The sequence below is a fragment of the Phyllopteryx taeniolatus genome, chromosome 13 (genome assembly GCF_024500385.1).
Source record: "Phyllopteryx taeniolatus isolate TA_2022b chromosome 13, UOR_Ptae_1.2, whole genome shotgun sequence".
Lineage (NCBI taxonomy): Eukaryota > Metazoa > Chordata > Actinopteri > Syngnathiformes > Syngnathidae > Phyllopteryx > Phyllopteryx taeniolatus.
Window position 1 is genome coordinate 6,726,885 of NC_084514.1, and position 12,819 is coordinate 6,739,703.

The following is a 12,819-nucleotide window of genomic DNA, read 5'->3' on the forward strand; positions in this document are numbered from 1 at the left end:
CCCGTATGTGTGAATGTGAATGTGAATGTGAGTGTGAGTGGTTGGTTGTTTATGTGTGCCCTGCGATTGGCTGGCAACCAGTTCAGGGTGTACCCAGCCTCTCGCCCGGAGATAGCTTGGATAGGCTCCAGCACGCCCACGACCCAAGTGAGGATAAGCGGAACGGAAGATGAATGAATGAATGAATATTTGTATGCCATGTCTGCCGTATTTGTGGAATAGTTTTCTACTTCTTCATTGTTTTTAAAATCAGTTTGTGCCTAGTGATACTCATTTAGCTGGAAAATAGTCCACTTATAAATGTGACACACATTGTTAACGTATCCATTTGCTTTTTCTGTGATTTTCCACAACTTAATCCTTGTATTTAAGTGACACATCACAGACACAAGTTATAATTGTCGCATTTGTGTTATGCTTTGCAAAGAGCATAACGTCAAATTGGTGGACAAATGCAGGGATTCAGAGGATCTTAGCGGACGTTCCCATGATGCGTAGTTACATGATGCTTTTTATGTATTTGCCTCCGTTGCTGTTTATGCGCGCTGCAGCGTATGATTGTGGTTTTGTATCATTCTGTATTTTGTCCCTCACTGTCGGAAGTGCGTCTCCATTTTTGTCATTCGGAGCCCAGAAAGAATGTCATATCCCAACGCCGCAGCTGGGGGAAGTGCGGTGCTGCGGTTGAGCGCTCGCCTCTGCGTTTTTTTGTTTTGTTTGTTTACCCCGTGTGTATTATCCAGGATTACACTTGTCAAGGTACTGTCAACAAGGATAGTGTCCATCTCCTGCACGCTGTCCTTGATGCCGCTGCCAAATCTGAGAGTTAGAGCACGTGTGGATTAACTCTTTGCTTAGATGCTTTGACAGCACATATGGCCGTGACTCAACACAGCTCGTGGACTCGAGCGCACTTTGGATTCTTGAGATTTGTAGCCTGGAGAGTTGTCACAGTGTTGGATTTACTCGAGGGCTTGCTTACGCGACACTGTTTTTTAACTATGCCATCACTTTGTATTTTTTTACTGTGTGTTATGTTTTAAAATTATGGAGACACACGTTCTGCGTCCAAGCGAGCCGTAATGGCTGCCCACGTCTTCCCAAATATGTCCCTAAACATGGCGTTATAAAACCTGTTCATGGAAGCTCACTCATAATACTCTTTCTTGTCAGACAGCACAAACAGATGGACTCAAATGCATGACACTGGCCGCAGAGCATCCAATTCACAGTCTTTAAAGTTGACAGCTAGTCAGTCAAAAACTAGCCATTCAGAGGCTTGCAAAAGAAGTTAAGGTAGCAGTCTACATTTTTACTTCGTGCCCCTTCTTGTCAAACTTCACAAACAGAGGTACTCAAATGTCCCAAACCACTCAGGATATTCAAAGTCCTTTGCTCACAAAAATTTGCAACTAGCCAGTCAGCGGCTAACACACGGAGCTCACATATCAGTCTAAAGCTTCTCTCATAGTCAAGCAGCACAAACATGGAGACTGAAATGTACGACAGCAGTCAATAGCCAAATCAAAGTCCTTTGTTCACAAAAGATTGGGAGGTAGTCAGTCAGTCTTTAGCTAGTGCCATAAGCTAACGTAGCAGTCTACATTTTCACTCATTGTGGTCTTTCTTGTCAAACGTCACAAACAGATGGACTCAGATGCACAACACCGTTCGCACATTACTAAATTAATGATGATCTTCTATCATTTCACTCAAAAATGTACTTACTACTAATACTTCATTGGGAAATCTGGGCCCCTTCAGTTGAATGCCAAATTGCTATACCTGTATTCACAGGAATCCGGTATATGCGCAAGCGACTTCTGCATTCGGCAAAATGAGTAAAAGCACTTACTCCTCACTCGGGTGAATGGCAAAAGTGGACTGTGACATAGCACCCGTGAGAACTTTCAACTTCTACAATGTCATTTTTTTAACACACCAAAACCGAAGATAATAATAGTTGATGTTTAGACATTGTTCGTGTTTACATATATCATATCATGTTTGTATTAAAAACTTATATACATGTATTTAACTTTTGTCCGACGACCCTAACCATAAAGAAAACAAACTTTTAGCAAGTTTGGCTTCAAACAGTCATGTCATCATTATGCTCATTAGCGTTGCATTCACAGGAAGTCAGCTAACCCGGTTTTCGCATTGGTCACGTGACGTTCCACATATAGCGGATTGACTATAGACACGGAGATCATCTTTAACAGCTCTATCATCGAATGGAAGACCATTTCATTGTTCTGCCTGTCACTATACGTCACTTGCATGGATAGATGAACAAAGTTACATCATTTTTAAATACTGTATTGTAGTAAAAAAAAATAATAATAATCTTACCAATTTATTGAAATTGGGGCATTTCCTGTGGTTCACCCAATCATACTAATGTGCCACAGCACAGTGGTTGGGAATCACTGGTCTAAACTCATCAAGTCCACTGTGGAAATGGGATTACGTCCCTGGAAAACTGTGGACTTTTGCACCCCGCTGCTAATGATCATCATCCTTCATTCCCATTCCAAGCCATCGGAGAAAACAATGCAAGGAGTCTGCTTGTTCGAAATCTCCTTCTCACCACAATGACTTAATTTGATCAAAAACATGTATGAAGGGGCTCTTCAGTGAAATGGTGAATGATTATTATTATTATATATATTTTTTTTTTGCATATTAATACAATTAGCCCCTTGCTGGGAGACTGTCATCAGCGCCTCCATCATGGAGACACTCCTCCTCGGTAGCTGTTGCCGTGCCGACGTGGCCCCGGCTGACAGCAGAAGGACTTATACCAACGAGCCTAAAGTTGTAAGACAATCAGAAGTCAATTCAAGCAATAGCAGCCTTTTTTAAGGAGGTTGATACAATTATGGAACAAATATTTTATGGTAATTATGTACAATTTCCATTTGGGAGATTATAATCAGTCTAATACATTCTGTAAATAAAAATGTAATTCAATTAATTATCTCCAGACTATGTAATTATGATTACTGTGGGAAATATGTGTCTGAACAGTCTGGGAAAATATTGTACTTGCAATTCTCCTAAATATTGCATTTGGGATTTGATACGCAATTTAAAAGGTTATTTTACAAACGTAGGCTCTTCATAAAACTATGTGGTCATCCATTTCAGTCAGCGAAAACTTAAAAGGCACACCTTTTTTTTCTTTTATTATCTGTAAAATAGTGGTATGCTGTTGCTAGTTTGTTAATGGATAAGGCGACTGTCTGCATAGTCTGTCCAATCCCTCAAAAATCAACAGGCCAACTGTTTTTGCTCAAAGCTAGGAAATGGGTTCCTGTTGGAACTTTTACGGCGCCACTGTATAAAACCCCATAAAGAAATTTCTCACTCATCACATTAGCTCGTGTCTCGCAGCCCAGCCTCTTATTATTGCTTGTAAAGAGCTCAACAGGTGTGTCGAAGAGCCACGCAAAGTCATCATCTGTTCGCCCCATAACATTCTTTCAAGAAGAGAAGTCGTAATGCATCAGTATCATTTTAGAGTGTGCTCTTGTAAATCCTGTGGTTGAACCGGGATACCAAAGAACATCCACGGCCGTGTTTCTTCCGTGTGGTTTTGGGTTCTTTATAGCATTCAACCCTCGTCGCTCTCGTTGCGCTTTCCCGATACTCTTTACTTTTGGCTTCTATTCCCAAAACGCCTCACGGACATATTGTCATAAACGTGTCATGCCTGAAATAATTTAAACGAAAACTGCTACAAAACCACCATCAAGGCGAACAAATTTAACTTTAACTCAGTGCCAAATTGTAAATTCACTGACCCAACAAATATTTACTTTATTTATTTTGCCCACCTGTGCTCAACAGCCATGCTGCCTCAGTGTTATTGTACACATATGACAGTGGACTTTGAGGAATTATCTGCATTCGTTGTTGTGTCTCACAGCCCGCTAACATGTTGATTAGCTTGACACATGACGGACGCTGGACCTTCAAAGTCATCATCCAGCTGCCCGCCTTCTCACGCGGAATGTCAACTCTTGACATGTTTATCTTGAATTTTGATTCAAAGAATTAGTTAACCTTTATGATGTTACATCAAGGCTATGGTGGCAAAAATGCACGCTATGCCTTTAAGGCCTTCACTTACTTGATTTGCATTCTTCATTTCTCAGCGTGTTTGCGTCAAACCATTTTGCCATTAATTGTTTTTGCTGTCTTATCATAGATCAAATTGCAAAGCGGGCCGCCAATTGTGCTTGACATCATTTGCATACTCCAATTAAGATGCTTTACCGCTTTAGTGAGTCAATCAATGAACCGACGAACCAAAGACGGCGACGTCAAACCGCCACTTAAACCAAAAGCGGAGGAATAAAAGTTTCATAGCCGAAGCGTTTAAACAATTCCGTCCAATTAGTGTAATAGAACAATGGCTGTACATTTTTCTACAGAACTCTATCGATCCATCCATTAGAGTTGCAGGTGAGCTGGAGCCTATCCCAGCTGACTTTGGGCGAGAGGTGAGGTACACCCGGGAATGGTCGCCACTAGGGCACGTGTAGACATTCATGCTCACATTAACCACAGCTGTGGATAATCTACAGTCTACAGTTAACCTAACATGCATGTTTTTGGAATGCGGGAGGCAAAAAAAAAAAAAACAGAGCCGAGAGTCGAACCCCAAACCTTAACTTTGAGGCAGACGTGCTAACTAGGCTCACCATGTTGGCCGTCAACAGAAATAAAAAATAACTAACAACAAAATAGATTGTGTGAGCTTGAATAGACAGGCGATGGCTTGCGTACCATCTCCTCTTACCCGTTTAGGTAAAATAGTTCACCCATGGGATATTTGCCGGGAAATTAGACTCATTGATCACATTGTGAGAGCGGTGTTCGGGGGGATTAGACGGGTTGACGTCAAGATTTAGCCACCCACCGGCCCGCCCCACCCCCCACCGCTCTCCCCCACTGAAGTTCGCTCCAACATTGGAGAGGGTGGTGTGTGCCAAGCTGCAGTAGGATTTGCATTGAATTTTGAAAATTGTCAAAGTGGACCACCAGGCATCGGCGGCAAATTGGAAGTGACGCCGCCAATTAGCGTCAAAGGGCAGTGGAGGTGTACCAGGCACACATTAGCATTTGAATAATCTTGCAACGGGCGTTGAAAATACTGAAAAACAATGACAGGAACTTATTTTTTTTTACTTAATAACTGTGCGAATGACCACATAGCTTGAGCCATTAACAAGCTAACAACAACATAGCATTATTTTCTAGGTAATGCCATTGCATTGCTTCGCTTGGGGCAAAAGTGTGCCTTTTTATTTTTTAGGCTTGCATAGCTAACAGCAACAGCATTATTTTGTGGGTTATATATTGCTTGGAGAACACAAAGACGTCTTTGTTGATTTTTTTTATTTATTTTTTTTTTTTTTAGGAATGAGCAGACTATGCAGACAGTCACATAGTATTTTCTTCAGCTCACTAAACATCTAAAGGATTAACTCCCAAAGTTTGTTTTGCTTTTTATTTGGCTTTTTCTCTCATTTTTTCTTGTGATGCCCCCCACAAAATAATATCCAGTGGCTAATTTCTCTTTATTATTGTGTGACCATTAAGAATGCTAAAATACATATTAAAACACTGCCTGTAGAATCAAAGGTTTTATGGTGGTTTCTAATAGGACACATTGTTTTGAAATAAGAACAATTTGGAAGTTTGCGTTTCACCTTACAGCCAGCCTTCACCACCTAACAGTCCTCACTGGGAACTCCATCTGCCTCAATTAGCACTGAAGAGTAATTAGCTTAAAAAACGGCGCATGGTCTCAATACCGTGCAAACATTAATTAGGACATTTAACTACATTTTGAATACAACAAAAATTAATCGGGTTAAAATATGACAGATCTCTCTGAGAAGGCGGCGCCTGTCAGCAACTTGATGCCACTTCCCCCTTGTTTGCCGTCATCCATTAAAACACGGCTTTCATCTCACCTCTCCCGCTTGTCGTACTTTACGGATTTATTTTGGTGCTATGTGAGTGGAGCTGGCGAAGTTATTGAGTCGATGAAATATGAGCTCCGGAATGCGACGAAACGTGTCGTCGCTCGCGCCCATTTACAGCGGATGTTAATGCACACTTGTTTCCTTTTGGGAATACCTGAATGGCGTGCGATGGCATGGACCTTTTGTCCGAATACTTCTTCAGTGACGGTCAGGATGACGACTGATTGGCTTCCTGCTAGCGTATAGCACCTGCCCCCCACTGACACTATCTTGGATGCCATCCGATACACAAACACCCAGGTCAAATGACTTCCCTTGAAGTGGACACGCACCAAAGCCACTCATCAAACCCAGTGAGACATCAACAAACTGGCATGTCATGTGTGTCAACAGAAATTTAAAAGGCGGCGCAGTGTTCAGTGTACTCAGACTGTTACATGTGATCATATGCCCAAGTGTTTATCTTTAGACTTCAGAAGTTCCGTACACTCTGTTCCAACTAGTTGTGGACAATTGTACGTTCATCATCACAAGGCAGCTCCATGTTTGCTAGATTTTTGTAGGTCGTCGTCATCTTTACACTTTTTAAAGCAGCATGCGGCTCAATGGCCAAGGTTTTTCTCTGTACATTCTTTTCCAAGTATCCATGAACAATTGTATGTTTGTTATCACGACACAGCTTGATGTTTGGTCTCATTGTAATAGGCTGCTACATGTGATCAGATAACCACGTCTTTGTCTTTAGACTTAAAAACTCTTGCTCGCTGTGTTCTGACTGTAAACAGTTGTATGTTTGTCATAACGTACCATCTTGACATTTACTCTTTGTCTTTCAAATGAGGGAAACAGCATGTGGCTTATTCCCCAGGGTTATTATCGCACGTTGTGGTCCATGTAACTGAACAATTGCATATTTGTGATCACATGATGGCTTGTTTTTTTAGTGTAACGGGCTTTTCATGTCTTTGTCTTTAGACTTGGTGAAGCAGCATGTGGCTCACGTATACATAATTAATTTATCTGATCCTCTTCAGCATTTCTAAAGTGATGGTTCGTGGAAGTCTCTTAAATCAGAAGCTATAACATTTGATCTGGATTTCATCAAGATTTTACATTTACCCGCAACTTACCAGCAATTTAACATTGAAAATCCCCACGAGATGTTCCCAGTCTGTCTAATGTACTCAAATCATAGAGATACCACATAGTACTTTCCTGTTGCGACCATCCCAAAATACCGTTGTCAACTCATTGACTTCGCACATGACAGACACACGCTTAAGCCTTGGCGGAGGTCTGCTTTCATTTAGCAAGCATCCCGCAAACATGCTTGTGTAATTTAGTCCCAGGATTGGAATACCCTTCCCGCTCGCTTGAGGCTTCCCAGTGTGTACAGTACCGTATATCAGTGTTGAAGTGGTTTTGAAGCTCCAGTCAGCCCTGGAACCGCTGGACTGCGTTTGGGGGTCATTGTCTCATGGACAGTATTTTAATGGGGGCGTGTGTAGCAGCCAGCACCACGTGGTGGACACAGGCTGGTATTAGCATGTAGTGAGGTCGTGGGGAGGGAGTGGATGTGTCACAGTGCATCGCTGTCCGCTGCCACACTCCCACTCATTTATGGGCCTGAGCCTGATTGCCTCTAAGGGGGGCTTTCTGTGTATTGTTATTGGTGCTTGACTGCCTCGGAAGCAAGGAGCGCAACAGACCCACATATCGCCCTATATTTAATTATTAATAGAATTATGTGCTTTACAGTTGCTTGGCTTGTAAATGGCCACAACATGAGTTCCGTATGCACAATTGATGAGTTGTAGTACAAGTGCTGCATCAACAGTAATGAAATACCTAATTGTGATGTTGTCAAGTTAGTAATATAGGATTCGTAATTATCCAACTGTTTTTCTGTCAAACAATCAACAGGTCTCAGGTTTCTTTAGCCACCATTAACCCCAGCCTCCTCCACCCCAAAAAAAACCAAACAAACAAACAAAAAAAATATTTTTTTTAAAAACTGCACGGACCTGGGTTTTAAGGTCATGGCTCGGTTCACATTGGGGAAAGTAAAGGAACAAAATGCAAAACATAAAACTGCTTTTGTGTAAGGCTAACCGTTTGAACAGTCTGAATTATTATATCTGTGTATATACATTTAGGCAGTTTACGTTTTTTCTTTGCGCCTCATTAGGTGTACCTAATGTTGTGGCCAGTAAGGGTGAACATATTTGTAGTAGTAGGAGTTATAATGTGTAGAGCAATTTGATTCTTCTTGTTTTTTATTTTTATTTTTTTAAAGAACCACATTTCGTGTGTGAGTGCGATCGTGTGTGTGCACGTGCAGCAGAGTGGTGAGTGGTTCACAGGCACGCCAAAGTGTGTGTATGCGCCGCCGTCGCTATCCACCATGACACTCCAGCTATCAATGACGGCAAACGCTCAGTCAAAACACGTCAATTATTCCCAATCCCCCCCCCCCCCCATGTGTTGACGATTAGTATTGGCTTCCCCGGTCAAGGGCGGCACGGCATGCTTCTTTTCAGTGGTACATTGCAATAAGTGAAGAGGAAACGCATAGATAAAAAAAAAAAAACATAGTCCACTACCATCAACGCTGTGAGAGGAGATAAAGATATATCACCATCCCATTACTATGGTAACTAGCTGCTATATTCAGAGCTGACCGCCTGTGTTTCTTCCCCCCGCAGAGACGAGAGCTGACAGGCACACACACGCACACACACACACACACACACACACACACGCACACCCAAGGAGGATGTTGAAGAAGCTCCCTGTTAAATATACACATGCGCCCAATACGGACCGACCGATACAGGAGCACTGCATCTAATATTTGGGTGGGAAATGCACTTCATTTTAAAGAAATAATAAATTGAATGTAAAAATAAATAAATCAATCAAATTCATGCACAGAGGAAGTTGAAGATGCTCCTTGTGAAATGTAAACTTGTGGCCAATAGGCCAACCACTACGGGGCAGTTGATATTTCTGTGGGGAAAGGCATTTATTTCAAGAGAAAATATTAAATGGATTTTTATTAACAATTATTTACACACACTGACTCACTCACTCACACGGAGGATATTAAATATGCTTTTAAGTGTTAAAACATCCATAATTGGGACATGGTATTAAAAAAATAGAAAAATAAATAAAGGGAAAATCATAAGTAAATTAAATAAAAATCACATTCAAACACTGAGGATGAGATGCTGCTTGTGAAACATTCAAAGCAGCCAATACAGGGGCCCAACCTAATGCTCGATTGGTAAATGCAATTTTTGTTTAAATTGTTTTAAAAGATGGATTTACACACAAAGAGGTGTTCCTGGTGACATATTCAAAGCAGTTGATACACACCAACCAATAGAAAAAGCGCATGCACTTTAAATTGGACTTTTTAAAAAGTTCACATTCACACACAAATGAAGTTTAAGATGCCCCTTTTGAAATATACACCTGTGGCCTATGCAGATCGACCAATTCTGGAGCCCAGCATGTAATAATAGGGTGGGAAAAGAACTGGGTTTTTTTCACCAAGACGTAAGGTTAAATTGAATTAACATATTCATGGTCTGTGGGTTTTGTTTGTAGTTTGTTTGGAGAGCACAAGAAGATTAATGAAAGAGGAGCATAGAATGACTAGCAAATGTAACGCTGATGCTGCTCAGCCCTTTTTTGTATTTTAGGAATTTGCTCCAGCAGCAGATGATGTATGTGATTATTATGCCCCAGTTCTGCGATTCCTTAAGTTGCGTACATTAAAAGTGACAGTTGCTGCCTCTGGATAGAAATGATTATTACATCCACATGCAACAATATGCCAGCATTTCCATTTTTTTTTTTGCAGCACCACAGACAACTCAGAAAAGATTAACGTTTACTTTACATTTTAGTTTTTTTTTTTGGGGTGGGGTGGGGGGCTGACTTGATCATAAATAGGATACGGAGGCAATTCGTTGGAGTGAGAACGTCTAAGCGCGCGGTCATTTATTTTTCAAACGCCGCTGTCATCTGGTGGGTTGCCCTTTGCCGAGCTAGAAAAAGGATGAATAATACACAGCTTGTATTTTTATGTTTCAGCATGTTGCCTTTTAATGTACATATCTTATTGATGTTATGGATTTATTATTTTGGGTTGTCAGGGGCCCATAGGTTATGAAATTAAGATGTTCAGGGTGATATTATTTCCATTCATTTCCATTTGGAATACTGAAGTTTTGGAGGGATTCAGCACATCTTTTAATATATTTTGCAGTGCACTTGTGTCAATACAGTTTTTTACTATTTCAATTGGAATAAATATGTAAATATTTAAAATCATAACTTAAATACTATGAATAATTTGAAATTCAGTTGAAGATGTAAACATAATATTGCATTAGTATAATATATGTAATTTCATATATACATACACAGTATATGTTTTCCATGTTTAGTTTTTTTTTTCTAAATCAATAGGTTTTGTCATTTAGATATCTGAAGTATATCTGAATAACATGGATGATATAGATAATTTGGGACATTACAGTTCTTGTCAAACTGTATATATCTTTTACTAGTATATTTTTTTCTTGTTTGTTTTTATACATTTAAAGTATCGATATAATATATACAAATGTATTTATTGATTTTTTATTTTATTTTATTGTACTAAATAATCCCACAATGGGAAATTTAACTTCAACAAACATTTTTTTTAATTTCTGCTCTTTATTGTATAGTATAGTACTTTTTTGTTCATTCATGTGTTCAGTTTTACTGTTACAATACTTTTACCATTTACCAATTCATACCATAAATATCTGGGAAACATTATAAAAAATACACGTTATTCTTATTGAATATTTTCTGTGTGACTGTCTTTATTGACATTGCTGTATCATCATCAATGCAACAAATTCCTATGTAGTTATTTAATGGAAAATGAATACAAGCAAACATGCAACAGTTTTAAGCAGTACGGACCACAAATAATGATTTACAGCTTATTCAATATTACCGCAGTACACTACTGGAATTTGTAGTTTATTAAAAAGAGCATTTTGACTTTGGGCAAGAAAAGAGAAATGGTTTACAATAGGTGTTTTTTGACTTTTTGGGCTTTGTCTTTTCATGCAGCCATACTGCCATCTGTCGCGGCTAGGTGGTACTGCACACTCTCCTGTGTTTTTTCGAAGCACTGTCTTGTTGACATCATTCTTTGTTTTGTCCAAAACTCATAATTGTAATCAACAGTGCTCATCTAGAGCATGTTGTCTTTATACTAGGTACACTTGGAGTGGACATTTCACATTCTGTGCATTATAAACTACCATAACTGCACAGATAAAAAGAAAAAAAAAACAAGAAAATGATGTGATAAGACTAGAGGAAACGTGGTGGTCGTAGATGGAGGACAGCAGGGGGGAGGGATGGCTGCCGTTTCATCATCATTCAATCAGACAAACATGGCCCTCAAGCCCAAACGGCGAGACCCTCCGCGATTCTCTCGAATTAGGGAGATTAGCGGCAAAGCGCATAATGCAGGATGATGGAATTTGTCATCATTTGCATTGTCCTGGAAAGATCGGGCTTGATAGAGCGATGCGTGGCAGTGCTTGTCATGTCCCCACGGGCAGGTCACACACACACACACACACACACACATGCACACAGAGCGAGGGAGGCTTGGCAGAAATGATTTTTGCGATATGTGCATCAGTCGTAAAAAGCCTCACAACCAATTTGTCAAAAGATCGGAGGTGGCGACAGTTGAAGGCAGTCAGGGCCATTTCCCTAACGCCATGAAAAAAAGCATGCCCTTCCATCAGTCCGGCCCCAGTCATGGTTTAGCTTTGTTTCTTTCATATAGGAAGGACGATATAGCAATATATTTGAGGAAAACCATGTACAGTAGATGGTATTGTTGTATTTTTCTAAAGGTACCGATTGTATCACGATACAAAGATAATCGATACATTGTAAGGAAACCATAAATGATGCAGTACGACTCGGAATCACAGAGTAAGTTGGAGTCATGATACGATATTGCAATATTTTTCTAACGATACCATACCATACATAATTGATATATTGAAAGAAAACCATGTACGATAAAAAGATCACAACATTGGAATTAGAGATGAGATACGCATCGCCACAGATTTGAAAGTGGCGCCTGTGTGAGTCGGCAGCCTGTTCAAACAGCTCAGCTAACTTTGTCCTTTTTTTTGTCCTTTTCCACACGTTCTAGCCATTTATATTTATTTTATGTCATGCTAAACTGTTTTGCCTAATTTACAGTGTTTTCAATGTGACATGTTTTGGCAGAGAATATCAGCGCTTGTTGTTATTGTGTGCGACTGACAATCGGCAGCCTGTTTACAGCAGCTGTTAGAAAACTGCAGTTGTTTGTTTACATTCAAACTTCCACTTGTATGAAACCTGAGTGACGTCATGTACGCTGTGATCGCAAGATTCCAATTTCAGAAGCTCGGCGCCCTCATGCTGATCAGTGGAGACTTCAATCGTGGTCCTCTCTCTTATTGGCAAACAACTTCAAGCAACACGTACACCAGGTGTGTCCAAACTGCGACCCGTGGGCCATTAATGGCCCTCCGTCCATTTTTTAATCATCACGCAGCATACACAAAAAGTAGTGTTTGACACGGCCCAATACACTATTTGGTGTGGGTGTTGAAAAAGTGGGGCGGGGTTAGCGACACACACATCCCACATGGATGCGACGCACTTACGACTACTACTAATATTAATAAATTGGTTTTCTATAGAGATTTTCTAGATATGCAATGAA

General features: G+C 40.3%; 1 protein-coding gene across 6 annotated transcripts in view; it reads left to right on the forward strand.

Annotated features, from left to right (window-relative positions):
- Positions 1 to 12,819, forward strand: part of dph6 (diphthamine biosynthesis 6) — a 79,631-nt gene that overhangs the window by 43,798 nt on the left and 23,014 nt on the right. The window lies entirely within an intron of this gene.